The following is a 15578-nucleotide window of genomic DNA, read 5'->3' on the forward strand; positions in this document are numbered from 1 at the left end:
GCTTTCAGGATCTTCTTTTAGTCCTTGACTTTTGTGAGTTTTATTATTAAATTCCTTTGGGTAGTCTTATTTGGGTCAAATCTGTTTGGTATTCTCTGAACTTCCTGCTCCTGGGTATTTATATCTTTCTCAAGTTTTAGAACATTTTCTGTTGTTTTTTCTTTGATTAAGATTTTTAGCCATTGTTCTTGCTTAGCTCCCACTTAAACACCAATAATTTAGATTTTGTCTTTTCAGGTAATTTTCTCTATCTTGTGGGTTTTCTTTGTTTTCTTTTTTTTTAATTTCTCCCCTCATTGTATATTTTAAAATTGTCTATCATTGAGCTCACTAATTCTTTCCTTCACTTCGTCCATTCTGTTGTTTAGAGCCTCTAATTAATTTTCAGTTCAGCAAATGTGTTTCTAAGTTCCCAGATTTCCATTTTTTTAAACTAATTTTAATCTCTTTGTTAAATTTCTCTGAAAAACTTGTGAATTTCTTTTTTGTCTTACCTTAGAGATTACTGATATTCCTTAAAATTATTCTTTTTAATTCTTGATCAGGGAGTTCACATATCATCATCTCCTTAGGATCAGTCACTGGTTCCTTTGACTGGTTTGAAGAAATGATGGTTCCTTTTGCTGTTGTTTCCTGAGAATATATGTCTATGTCTTTCTGTTGGAGGATTATTTATTTATTTATTCATTTATTTATTTATTATACTTTAAGTTCTAGGGTACATGTGCACAACGTGCAGGTTTGTTACATATGTATACATGTGCCATGTTGGTGTGCTGCACCCATTAACTCGTCATTTACATTAGGTATATCTCCTAATGCTATCCCTCCCCCCTCCCCCCACCCCACAACAGGCCCTGGTGTGTGATGTTCCCCTTCCTGTGTCCAAGTGTTCTCATTGTTCAATTCCCTCCTATGAGTGAGAACATGCGGTGTTTGGTTTTCTGTCCTTGCGATAGTTGGTTCTGAATGATGGTTTCCAGCTTCATCCATGTCCCTACAAAGGACATGAACTCATTCTTTTTTATGGCTACATAGTATTCCATGGTGTATATGTGCCACATTTTCTTAATCCAGTCTATCATTGATGGGCATTTGGGTTGGTGGTGCTTGAGAGGATGCGGAGAAATAGGAACACTTTTACACTGTTGGTGGGACTGTAAACTAGTTCAACCATTGTGGAAGACAGTGTGGCGATTCCTCAAGGATCTAGAACTAGAAATACCATTTGACCCAGCCATCCCATTACTGGGTATATACCCAAAGGATTATAAATCATGCTGCTATAAAGACACATGCACACTTATGTTTATTGCGGCACTATTCACAATAGGATTAGTTTTTTATTCTGTGTTCTTTGTATAGCTAGTTTTGATTAGGTATGTTTGCTTAGAGAGTCTTTGTATTTTACCTGTTGATTTTCTTCTTCTTCTTCTTTTTTTTTTTTTTTTTTTTTTTTTTTTTTTTTTTTGATTGAGTCTCGCTCCATCACCAGGCTGGAGTGCAGTGGTGCGATCCTGGCTCACTGCAACCTCCACTTCCCAGGTATAAGTGATTCTCCTGCCTCAGCCTCCCAAGTAGCTGGGACTACAGACACATGCCACCACGCCCACCTAATTTTTGTATTTTTAGTAGAGACGGGGTTGCACTGTGTTGCCCAGGCTGGTCTCGAACGCCTGAGCTCAGGCAATCTACCTGCCTCGGCCTCCCAAAATACTGGGATCATAGGCGTCAGCCACTGCACCCGGCTGATATTCTTTTTATTTATTTTCCACTAGGTCACTGCCTCCTTTTTCTCACTAGACGGTACCTTGATTTCAGATTTGCCTCAGCATTAGTGAATAATCAGATGCCTGCCTGTCCTGAAATGGGGGAGGTCCCTAAGGGAGTATCCTGGCAGTGTGGGAAGCCTAGCTAGGGATATGTGACCAGGAAACCTGTGGATTGAACCTCCACAACATGATGCTGCTGAATAGCATCTTTGGTTTAGTGTCGCCTTTGGCCAAGTTATCAAGAAGAGTTTCCAGGGCTGGGGATGGTAGTCTCACCTTCCCCTTTGTCTTTGGCTCTCTTCAGAGATATGTCTCCTTTCAGGCACTCAAGATGTTTCTTGTGGGTTGAAGTAGGGACAAGTGTCTTGCCAGGGAACCAAAGATGGTGGGGAAGCTGGTTGTCTACCTTGATCTTACTTTCCCCTGCATTGAAACGGTGAGTCAGAGGAAAATTTTTCACATGCTTGGTGATGAGTAGATTGGAGTGAGGAGCAAGACAGATATGGGAGTCCTATTCTCTACTGTTTGCTTGAAGATGTTTCACTTCTCTGTGGTCCTGGGAACTGTCTCAATCTTATATCTAAGTTCTCGGGTATTGCTGATGACAACCTTGGCACTGTATACTTGCTTTTGGTTTTCTGTCGGGGAAGGGGGAACTGAAACAAGCTTGCTTCTACACTACTATTTTGAAATAGAAAGTCCTGTAACATTTTATTTCTTTAATAAAAAAGAGAAAGTTCAGAAGCACACATGGCAAGATGTTAACATCTGTTACATATGGGTGGCGAATACATAGGTGATATTATTTTCTATATGATATAGATATTTCATAGACAATAACAAAAATACTGTTATATAACTAAAAAGGTATATTGAAGGAATTCAGGACACCAGCCCCAGTATCTGACCTCTCGTTTTCACTCAGATAAAAGTTGAAGAGTGTAGGATTCCCCTTTCCTTTAAACCAGCTCAGAGTCACTTCCTGTAGTACCACCTCCCTCTATGGACCAACAAGAGGGGACATGCTTGTTCACACCAAAGCAAAATGTAGCCTAAACATCCATAAAACCCCCCAAAACAATGAGCAAAGACTTCCTAAATAAACCTCTATTCGATCACATTTCATTCTCTCTGATGGAAATGAGGGCCCAGTCCAAGATCTTATGAGTGATTTAAAATGGAGGCATGATATTTCTAAAGCTAAAAATGCTGAAGTTGTTTATTGGTGGTTTCTTGGTAATTGTAGTGACAAATCACATGAGGGAGCTATAGGCAAAAGAACTAAAAGAGAGTGCTGGGGAAAGATATTTTGCCCTGGAGAAGTATACAAGAGTTGTCTGAAAAGCCTATCTAACTACCTCTCTTAGGCCATTTGCTATTTGAGCAAGGACAAATGCTCTCTTGCATCTTTACGGCTGATCTGAAAACAGAAGGGCAACAGGAATCTCCTATGAATTCCCAATCCAAAACTCAAGCCAATGCAAAACAATAGTGAGGTAGGAACCAAATCCTAAATTTTGAGAAAAGGCATTTTACTCTGTAATTAAATCTAGGGAGATTTCACTATTCGGTATTACTGGTCAAGAGTTGTAGGATGCATTACTGAATTCTGAAGCATAGGTATTTGATTAACAAATGTAATAATGTTAAAAGACAAGAATAGAAGTCTGAAGGCTCTATAAGTAGGCAAAAAATATCGCATTTTGTGCCTAATCAGAAGGTTTTTTAATATTATTCATTACTTAATAATTTCCAAGTATTATTCAATAATTAATTAATTATTGTAATTTAGTAAACTGGTGAGCAGTTTATTGTGGTTTGCTGACCAGAGCCTAATCAATGCAGAAGCCATTTTACTTTAGATAAAACCACACGCACATGGAAATTTTCTGCTTTATATTTATTGCCATGTAAATCACCCCCCATTGCATTTCACAAATCAGATTAATATATTGATATTAATAACAGAAAAATTTAAAAAGGATCCCATCCAGTCTTCCAAACTAATTAACCAGCAAAGATTTAAATAGGAGCTCTGCATTTCCCTGTCCCTAGAACCCACCCACAACAGAGGGCTTTGTCCTGGTTACAAATCTGACCACATAGGAGAAATTTGCTAAAGTGGCTTTTGTACATGCAGTGGCATCATTGGGTCTGGCCACTGCTGTGTTTCTTTGCCAACAACTGCAGCTGAACATTTGCCACCTTCCCTGCTGCTATTGAGGCTCAGGATTAGATGTGGGGAGGCCAGCATCCCTCACAACTTCATCTCTTGGCACGGCAGGCGGGAGGCAAGCAGCATGGCAGAAAGAGAAAAAATCTTTGAAATCATCAATGTGAAGGCCCTGACTCAAATTGGCAAGTATGAAGGGGAGGGAAGTAAATAGAACTCTAAGTCAAAGGGCCAATGCTGGCTCCTCAGAGAGAGAAAGAGAGAGCCCTTTGGGAGCAGGTTGGGTTGGGAGTCACTCTCTTCCGATAGGGAGCATATGGGAAGCAGACAAGATTTTGTTACTTTAACATAAAGTTTCTTAACTTGGACGCTATGGGCATTTTAGGCCAGTTACTTTTTGCTTTGGGGGGCCTATCCTGTGCATTGTAGGATATTTAGTAGCATCCTTGGACCTTACCCACCAGAAAACAAATAGCACACCCGTCCCCCTGTTAGGACAACAAAAATGTCTGTAGACATTGCCAAGTGTCTACTGAGGAGAATAATCACCCTGGTTGAGAAGCATAGCACACAGTGACCCTTTTAGCAGGTCGCATTTTGGATTTTGCTGCACCAAGTGTGACTTTATCACCTGTTATTCGTTGAATTGTGACTTCTCCTAAAATATATTGAAGTCCTAACAACCATTACCTCAGAATGTGACCTTATTTCGAAATAACGTATTTGCAAATGTAATAAGTTAAGACGGGGTCATATTGGTATAAGGTGGGGCCCTAATTCAATATGACTGGTGTCCTGAATGCCACGTGAAGACAAAGGCAGAGATTGTAGTGAACACCAAGGATTGCCTGAAACACCAGAAGTTAAGAGAAAGGCACAGTAGGAGAAACTGCCCTGCCAGCACCTTGATTTTGGACTTGGAGCTTCCAGAACTGTAAGACAATATGTTTCTGTTGTTTAAACTGCCGAGTTTGGGGTACTTTGTTATGGCGGCCCTAGAAAGCGAACATATCCTCCCTGCTAAAGTGACCTGTTAACAGTTACTTTGCAGAGAGACATTTTTAGAACCAGTACACTAAGCTCCAGGCAGGGATTTAGGCTTCAGGAGCAGTCCATCGGAGGCCTGCTAGGTCTCCACCAGCTAAGTCAGGTTATTCACCTGTTTTTTAATTCAGTTAGTCCCTGAAATGAGGTTGAGGACTGCTTTGAAAGACCTCAGGTTAAAGGTAAATGGAAAACACAACCAAACTGCTATGATACATCCATTACTGTCCTTCATCCCTCCCCTGGATCTTCTTTGATTCTTTCACTTAAAAACAAGACTCGGGGCAGTGGAGAAAACATCCCATGTTAAGCTATGAGAAACTAAAAACCCATCCACTCTTCCATACTTGTTTGTCAAACAGTGGCAAAGTTAGTTAGGATCTTGAGCTCCTGGCACATCTTCTTTCTTTCACCTGCTTTCCTCAGAAATGCAGCTCACAGCAAAAACTATTGTTCCCTTTCCTCCACATCTTCACCAACATTTGTTATTTCTTGCCATTTTGATATTAGCTATCCTAATGTATGTGAGGTGGTGTCTTATTGTGGTTTTGATTTTCATTTTTCTGATGATTAGTTATGTTGAGCATCTTTTCATGCACCGTACAATGTAGCCATTTGTATATCTTCTTTGGAAAAATATATATTCATGTTCTTTGCCCATTTTAATCTCACTACTGAATCTATTTCCCAAAGAAATGAAATCAATATGTTGAAGAAATAGCTGTACTCCGTATGCTTATTGCGGCACTATTCACAATAGCAAAGACTTGGAACCAACCCAAATGTCCACCAATGATAGACTGGATTAAGAAAATGTGGCACATATACACCGTGGAATACTATGCATCCATAAAAATGGATGAGTTCATGTCCTTTGTAGCGACATGGATAAGCTGGAAACCATCATTCTCAGCAAACTATCGCAAGAACAAAAAACCAAACACCGCATGTTCTCACTCATAGGAGGGAATTGACCAATGAGAACACTTGGACACAGGAAGGGGAACATCACACACCGGGGCCTGTTGTGGGGTGGGGGAAGAGGGGAGGGATAGCATTAGGAGATATACCTAATGTAAATGACGAGTTAATGGGTGCAGCACACCAACATGGCACATGTATACATATGTAAGAAACCTGCACGTTGTGCACATGTACCCTAAAACTTAAAGTATAATAATAAAAAAAGAAATATTTGTACTCCCATGTTCATTGCAGCACTATTCACAATAGCCAAGAAATGGAAACAAAGTGTCCACTGACAGATGAACGAATAAAGAAAATGTGGCGCACACACACACACGCACACACGCACAAACCCAAAACGGAATATTATTCAACCTTTAAAAAGAAGGAAATCCTGCCATTTGTAAGAATGTGGAAGAATCTGGAGGACATTATGTTAAGTGAAATAAGCCTGACAGAAAGACAAATACAACATGATCTCACTTATATGTGGAATCAAAAAGTTGAATTCATGGAAACAGAGTAGAATGGTGGTTACCAGGCCCAGGGGTTGGAGAAATGGGGAGATGTTGGTCAAAGGGTATAAACTTCAGTTCTAAGATGAATAATTTCTACAGACCTGATGTACAGCCTAGCAAGCATAGTTAATAATACTGCATTGTATACTTTAATTTGCTAAGAGAATAAATCTTAATAGTTCTCACCACGAAAAATAGTAACTATGTGAGGTGATGAATATGTTAATCAGCTTGATTGTGTTAATCATTTCACAACATGTATTTATATTAATAGTACATTTTACATGTTAAGTATATACAATCTTATTTGTCAATTTTGTCTCAAAGCTGAAACAAATTTTTAATAAAGACAAATGAAACAAAAGAAGAAAAATAAGTTTGGGGACTTTGGTATGTTCAGAGCTCCCTTAGCCCTTGGCTTCAACGTCTCCCCAGGTCTCTCTAGAGGTTGGAGGTCTCTGCAGCTTTGAGTGCCAAGTCCAGGGAAGGCAGGCAGAGGAAAAGGGAAGAAGTGGGAGGCATTGGACCCTTGGAGCTGACAAATGTTCCCTGTCCCCACCCAGCCTGTGGCCCAAGTCCTGCCGCTTTCTTAATTTAACCCTTAGTCTGCCTTGGCAGGGCCTGCTGGGCACATAGCCAAATTTTGCTGTTTCAAAGTGGAATAGAAATGGTGGTGGAAGAAATTATGTGGATCAAAAGCTTTACGTTTTTCCATAAAAATTGGGGAGTGTGAACACCTAACAGCTATCATTTCATATGTCCTTTTGATGTGCCAGGTGCTTCATAGACTTACCTCACAGAATCCTGGCAACTATCCTTGGGAGATGGAGATTTATTAGACCTGTTTTCAGGAGATGTTACTGATCCTCAAAGAGGTAAAGGAGTTTTCCTGAAGTTTTCGCAACTATAAGGAACAGAAGCCAATTTGAGTCTAAATTTTTCCCTGTTATCACACTGCTCCTTTCCAGTGAGCCCTTGCCTCTCCTACAAGGCCTGGATGTCTCCACGGTGTGGTAGGTGTGGTATAGGAAGCCTACAGTACCTGGATGTGGAAGGCAGAACAATACCCCCACCAAAGACGTCCACATCCTAATTCCCAGAACCTAAAAACATGTTGCCTTACATGGTATAAGCAGTTGAATTGTTTCCTCCAAAAAGATATGTTGGTGTCTAACCCCAGGTACCCTAGAAAGTGAACTTATTTGGTAATAGGATTATTGCAGATATAGTTACGTTCAGATGAGGTTATAACGGAGTAAAGTGGGCCTTAATCCAATATGACTGGTCTTTTGATAAGAAGAGAGAAATTTGGACGCGGGGACATTTAGAGAGAAGGCCATGTGAGTATGGAGGCAGAGATTGAAATACTGCAGCTTCAAGCCAAGAAACACCTGTGACTATCAGAAACCAGAAAAGGCAAGGAAGGATCCTCCCCTAGAACCTTTGGAGGGAGCACAGTAATACTGATACCTTGGTTTTGGAGTCCTAGCCTTCAGAAGCATAAGAGAATAAATTTCTGTTGTTTTAAGTCTCCCAGTTTGTGGTACTTTTTAATGGCAGCCTTAGGAAACTAAAACACGTGGCAAAAGGGACTTTGGTAATATGATTAATGGTATAAACCTTGAGACAGAGAGATTAACCAAGTTTATCAGGGTGGTCCCAATGTAATCACAAGGGTCCTCGTAAGAGGGAGACCAGAGGGTCAGAGCCAGAGAAATTTGAAGATGCTATTCTGCTGGCTTTGAAAATAAAGGAAGGGGCTGTGAGCCAAAGACTATGGGTGGCCTTTAGAGGCTAACAAAAGCAAGAAAATGGATTCTTCTCTATAGCCTCCAGAAAGAACACAGCCTTGTCAACACCTTGATTTTACCCACTGAGAACCATTTGGACTCCTGACTCCAGAGCTGTAAGCTAATAAATTTGTATTGCCATAAGGTATTAAATCTGTGGAAATTTGTTACACCAGCCATAAGCAATGAATACACTTGAAAACCTGGCAGCCTCACCTATCAATAGCATCCAGCATCCAGCTGCTCTCTTGGACACTAAGGTTAGAATGAGGACCTGCACTATTTCACTCACTTGCCTCTCAGTATATACTATCAAAAAGAATCAAATATGTTTCCAAATCAGATGTTTCTTCAGACACTGATATTAATATCAAAAAATGTGAGAAAAGCAAGGACAGTACAAGATGATTGAAAATAAATGTGTCATTGTTAGTAAAACCTAATATGTGTAAAGAGCTTTACATTTTACAAAATACTTACTTTTTTGAGACAGGGTCTTGTTCTTTTGCCAAGGCTGGAGTACAGTGGGGTGATCATAGCTCATTGCAGCCTCCTGGGCTCAAGCTATCGTCCTGCCTCAGCCTTCTGAGTAGCTAGGACTATAGGAGCATATCACAATGCCCAGATATTTTTTTTTGTTTTTGTAGAGATGGGGGTCTTGCTCTGTTTCCTAGGCTGGTCTTGAATTCTTGGCCTCAAGCAATCCTTCCTCCATCAATCCTTCCTCCTCAGCCTCCCAAAGTGCTGGGATTCCAGGCATGGGCCCCTGCACCTGGCTCTAAAATACTTTCTTGTTTGATTACATTTCATTTCATTTTCATAAGGGCACAAAGAGAAAGGACAGCAATCGATCTCACGGATGAGAAAACTGAGTTTCTGAGAGGTTAAATTACATTTTCAAGGTCACAAAGGTAGTAAGTGGCAGAGCTGTGGCTTGAAAACAGAGGTTCTGATTCTAAGTAGAAGCCTGTCCTACTAATTCATGCCTTCTCACAGCAATATAGTAATGTTTGTTTTAAAAATGAGTGTATACTAGATACAAATGTTATAGCCCATAAAACTCAGTTGTACAAGTTACTTCACTGTTTCTATAACTGAACTTAGCTTTTTTTTTTTCTTCAGTCCTGAATCTGCTGGATGGCACAAAGTGTACTCTTGGTCATTTTCAGGTCACAAAAGCGATTTAAGGTCTTGGCTCACATCAGAATCCTCTCCCATTCTCTTCCATGTACTGTCCCCTCAGTTATACAGGGTTTATAAAACTTTATGGGATGGGGAAAAGGAGGATGATGACAGCCTCTGCTGCAGTGTACACCATCCACTATGGTTGCTGTTCACTCTCACCTCCATGGAGCATCCTCTGAGACAGTTGTATTCCCACCTGGCCTCATGCCATGTGGGCCATATTACTTTATCCAGCCTTGTCCCCCCCTCACAACCACATGACTCTTTTGGGCCTACCAGCTCATACTTTCAGGAGTAAGGGGAAATCTTCCTGCTGTCTCTTTCTCCCACACTATTTGGGGCTGTCTCAGAGTCCAATTTTGTCCCTGACATCTCCAGCAGTTATCTGCACTGTTTCCATAATATGGTGGTGCAAGGAACTCCTGTCAGAATCACCTTACTGTCATTATTTCTTCCTTGTATTCACAAGCTGAAATACAAGAGGAGAACATTCACATGTTTCTCTTCTCTACGTCTCTTCAGTAACGGTCCTAACCTGAAGGCAGTGCGTGTGGAATGCTCTAGCTCTTTGGGTTTGAGGTACAAGATTGTGTTGGTGTGGGAAAACATCAATGAATAATTCAAAATATTCTCCCACCAAGTCATCTTAACTCAATTATCAATTATGTGGAAGTGCATTAGAGTTTGGAAAATTTTGCCATGACTGCATGTGAAAAAAATATGAATCTCAGAATAACTAAGTAGGTTATGTTTCACACACATAATTTAATGACTGTTACATCTTAGAGAAGTTACTTAATTTCACTTAGCCTCAGTTGCTGTCTATAAAATGGGAATTAGGATCAGATCCAGTTTTGTGGGGTCCAAAATTTATACCATTTGGGGGACCCTCTAGAACAAAATTACAAAAACAGAATTAGGTATGAGAAGGAATCTGTGCTTAACTAACACCCAGCTAATCCAACTCTGGGGCCATAACAACCTCTGAATACCAGCCTCAGAATTGGTGAGGAGCTCAGAGGTAATGGATGAGAGAGTGTTTTGTAAACTGTGAAGTGATACGGCTACAGAATTGGAACCAACTTTACAATGGTCAATTTGATGTGCTATATAGACATTCTTGGTTTAAGTAACTGCATGTAAGAAAATTTAGGCTGGGCGTGGTGGCTCAAGCCTATAATCCCAGCACTTTGGGAGGCCAAGGCGGGCGGATCACGAGGTCAGGAGATCGAGACCATCGTGGCTAACATGGTGAAACCCCATCTCTACTAAAAATACAAAAAAAAATTAGCCGGACGTGGTGGTGGGTGCCTGTAGTCCCAGCTACTCGGGAGGCTGCGGCAGGAGAATGGTGTGAACCTGGGAAGTGGAGCTTGCAGTGAGCTGAGATCGTGCCACTGCACTCCAGTCTGGGCGACAGAGTGAGACTCCGTCTCAAAAATAAATAAATAAATAAAATTTAAATTATCTCTTTTCTAAGGAACATTCCTTGTTTTTCTTGAAAATTATAATTTGAATGTAAAGAAAAGGAAACTAGTTAAAATGAGGCCTTCGAGCTAAAGGCTTAAAAGAGATTGAGCTGAATCTAAGCAAAATTAGACTATTGTGAAATAGGTATAGTGAAAAGAAAAACAAGCAGGTTTGGGAAGGTGGCAATGCGTTTTCTCTGTGTAATGAACCCAGCATTGTTTCAGAATTGGAATATGATGAAATGAGCCTGGAATTGATGGATGGGATAATTGAGTTAAAATCTATCTTTACCCTAACTCACTGTGTCACTTGGAGTTGGTGTCTTATCTGATCAGGGTCTCATTTTTTTACATGAAAATGAAATGATGATAGTAGATAGTCCCCAATGTTATTTCTTCTTTTTTTTTTGTAAAATAAAAGCAAGTTTATTAACAAAGTAAAGGAATAAAAGAATGACTACTCCATAGGCAGAGCAGCCACTTCTTCATTGTTGTAAAAAAAATATAAAGATTACTTGAATAGTTGTGGTGTAAATCATAATTTCTAATCATAAATAATTTAAGGATGGATACAACAAAGTACAAAAAGAAAGTTAGAAAATGTCCTTAAAAGTTCAATATTTCGAAATAACCACGTGAATATGAGATGAACATCATCTCAAATGGCTCTCCTAAACATTGAAGGATGAAGTTACAGATACATAGAAACCCCTTATAAAATGGGCTCATAACCTACATGCTGTTTTTAAGCAAAAACTATACTTAACTTTATTCATATTTTACACAAAAGAGAAAAACTGAAATGAAACTATCTTAATTCTGACAATAGGTACAGGGGAAAGTATCTCGTGAGAATTTTTAATCTGGTAGCTCCTTTGGGTTATCAGGTCGAATTCACTCCAGATGTGTGGTCTAAAAAATTTCAAGCAGATAATTTTATTTAATGTGCCTCCAATTTGGTAGCACTCCAAGGCAAATGGTAGAACCAAATACAAATCCTCTATGGAGAATAAAGTGTCAATGAATTCCCATAGATAAAGCTACAACCTAAATGAGCAGCTCACAGTAAACAAACAAACATGAAGCAACAAAAAAAAAACAAGAAAATCATAAAACACACAAGGAAAGAATGCACTGTAAACGAAGACCAAGAGAAGAAAAAGAAACAACAGAAACAACCCCTAAAGGGTTTAAACACTGATATTAACATACTGTGTTTAATGTTTAAGGTAATAAAATTGAAGATTGAAACTAAGAGGAGGGAATAGCAGATTTTTAAAAGAATTATATGTAATTTATAGACATCAACATATGATAATTGAAATTCAAAACTCAATGACAGTACTAGTTAGCAGATTAAACACAGCTGAAAAATGAATTCATGTATTGGAAAATGTACCAGAAGAAATTATCCAGCACATAGTTCAAAACGACAGAGATGGGAAATATAAAAGCAAGCACAAGAGACATGGAAGATTGAGTGATAGGTCTAATGTCATTGATGCGTCTGTTGAAGATAACAGAGGAAAAGCAACATTAAAGAAGTAATTGCTGACAATTTTCCAAAATTACTCAAAGAAACCAATCCTCAGATCCAGGAAGTCAAAATGAATCCAAAGTAGAAAAAATAAATCTTCATCTAGAGGTACTGTAGTGAACACAAAGAATATCTGTGTTCAAGAAACAAGATACCTCAGAAGCAGTCAGAGAAAAAAGACAGATTACCAAAAAACAAACAAACAAACAAAAAGGAATAGCAATGATGAATGACATTTAAACAGCAACAGTTGAAGTGAGAAGACAATGGAGTAATATCTCCAGTAGACTGCGAGAAAACAATTGTCAACCTAGATTGTACACACAACAAAAATATTTCTCAAAGTGAGGCAGTTAAAGATATTTTCAGATAAATAAAAATTGGGTATCTATTACCAAAAAAAAAAAAAAAAAAAACCACTAATGGAAATTTTCAATGCTACACTTCAGATAAGAGAAAAAGGATTCCAGCTAAAATGAAACATAAAAATGTGAGTGAAGATATCGGTTAATATGTGTGTAAATCTGAAGAGACACAAATGATAAAAAACAATAAAAACAATTTCTAATTTATGAAGTTAAAAATAGTCCAGAAATAAAATACTGGACAATGATATCATTTAGCATTTTGAACTAGTGTGAGCCCTTGACCCCTGTGCTTTCTGGACTTAATAGTCCAAATAGAGGAATGTCTGAACTGCTGAACTGCAGTTTGGAACTACTGTCTGTTGCTATGTGTTGAAACGATAGAAAATAGGGAGGACTCATGCGACCAGCTGCCATTTGAACCCTGGGCATGGCTTTAAGCTGAGCTAGGCAGTTGTGCTTATGTTGCAGCTAGTCTAGCACTTCATCCTCATTGTTCTACAACTAAAGCTAAATGGAAGAATGGATATTGGGTTAGAAACCTAGAACTCTCTCCCACAGCTGTATACTTACATCAAGTTGTAGCTGGGAAGAATGAGGCTCAGAGAGGTCACAAGGCTGATGGCTGACAGTGAAGGGGCAAGAGTTTGGTTTTACTAACTCTGAGTTTAGTATTCTTTCCCCAGGTCCATGTAATCTCTTTGTTGTTACAGCAGTTATTTTCCATTCATAACTCTTTGCAACAAGGGTGTTTAGTTAGAGGATAGCATTTGGATCTGATGTCAGGCACCTGTCTGTGGATTGCTGGGTTATTTGTCCTTGGTCTATAGGCACCTGAAGGAGGATTAACTCAGGATCTCTGAGCAGATTAGGCAGTTTGAGATTCCAACTTCATGACTTTCAATCCACTATGAGGGGAGCCTCTAGTGAACTGCGAAGTAGTTTCCTTTCTCCCAGGAGTCACTTCAAACACTAGCTCTCAGAGGTCTCAGGCCCTTGTCTGACTAGGGCTCATCTGACCTTGGAGTAATCCAAGACTGTTGTTGATTAATTTTCAATAGAAAATCCTTTTAAGTTTATGTGTCTTTGTGGATGTAGGTCACTTATTTGGTGTAACACTAAAGCAGGGTAGCCTTGAAATTTTTAATAAGAGAGTTGACATTTTTCAGAGAGGAGAGCGAGAAACTAGTTGGGGCCTTAGGCAATCAAAATAACAGTGAGAATATGGTGGTTGTAGCAATAGTTTCTGCTGGCTTGAGGCCAGAAAGCTGACCACAGAACTTAGAAATAGGCCACATGTGGATTTATCTTCAGGGATTTCAGGAAAGGGGTGCTCCAAGATACCAAAAATATGACTGGCACATTTTGGAGATAATTAAATTGTCTGTTATCTTCATATTAATAACAGCTTGTTGGAGGAAAGAAAAGACTCCACAAAAGAACTTGACATTCTGATAAAAGGATTTGCTTACACTATTCAATTTAACTGTATGTTTTTATATCATGTATGAATTTTTACTTAAAACAGATCTTGATTATATGTGCTTATTCTTTTAAAAAATCCTCCTTGCTGACTATTCATTTTTCTCATACTTAGCTTAGATGACACTTCTCATAGGAAGTTATCAAACCTTCATATCATGAGAGATATCCCTTTCCTGTGCTCACAGTTTCCTACATTATACACTATGATGTAATTGCTTATTTACTTGTCCATCAATATCCCCAGTGCCCTGCACCTGGCACATAGCAGACTTCAGTGATTATTAGTTGAATGGAAGAATGAATGAAAGAATGTACGTAAATTTTTGTGAGGGTTTGTAGAAGAAAGAATTTGCATCTGATTGGGTGAAATATAAGATACTCTCTAAAAGATATATCATTAGAGATATGTTTAAAAATATATAGAGTTTCATAAAGGGGAAAAGGCAAGAAGAATTCCAGACAAAGCAAAGGAAACATCATGAGTAAACCACAGACACAGAAGCAGTAAAGTTTAACTATGTAATGGCCAGTTCAGATTGGCTAGATCTGTGATTCTCAAACTCGACACACATTAGGATCACTTGAAAGGCTTATTAAAATCCTAAAGTTACTGATTCAGTAGGTCTTTTGTGAGCCCCAATAAGTTGCATTTCTAACAAGTTCCCAGATGATGCTGGTCCAGAGACTTTGAGAACTATTGAGCTGCAGCATAGTGTATTTGGAAGGAGTGGTAGTAAGTAAAGATGGAAAGATAGACTGGGGCTAAACTGTGGAAGGTTTTAAATGATAAGTTGAATATTTTGTGTTATTGGTAGGTGCAGGAGAGTTACCAGAGAGTCTTGAATGTGGAAGCAATTTAATCAGAGCTATTTCTTTCTCTCTTTTTTTAAATTACATGTTAAGTTCTGGGATACATGTGCAGAACGTGCAGGTTTGTTACATAGGTATACATGTGCCATGGTGTTTTGCTACACCCATCAACCCGTCATCTACATTAGGTATTTCTCCTAATGCTATCCCTCCCCTAGCCCCTCAACCCCCGACAGGCCCCAGTGTGTGATGTTCCCCTCCCTGTGTCCATGTGTTCTCGTTGTTCAACTCCCACTTATGAGTGAGAACATGCGGTGTTTGGTTTTCTGTCCCTGTGTTAGTTTGCTGAGAATGATGGCTTCCAGCTTCACCCATGTCCCTGCAAAGGACATGAACTCATCCTTTTTATGGCTGCATAGTATTCCATGGTGTATATGTGCCATATTTTCTTTATCCAGTCTATC

Source organism: Pan troglodytes, chromosome X (assembly GCF_028858775.2).
Source record: "Pan troglodytes isolate AG18354 chromosome X, NHGRI_mPanTro3-v2.0_pri, whole genome shotgun sequence".
Classification (NCBI taxonomy): domain Eukaryota; kingdom Metazoa; phylum Chordata; class Mammalia; order Primates; family Hominidae; genus Pan; species Pan troglodytes.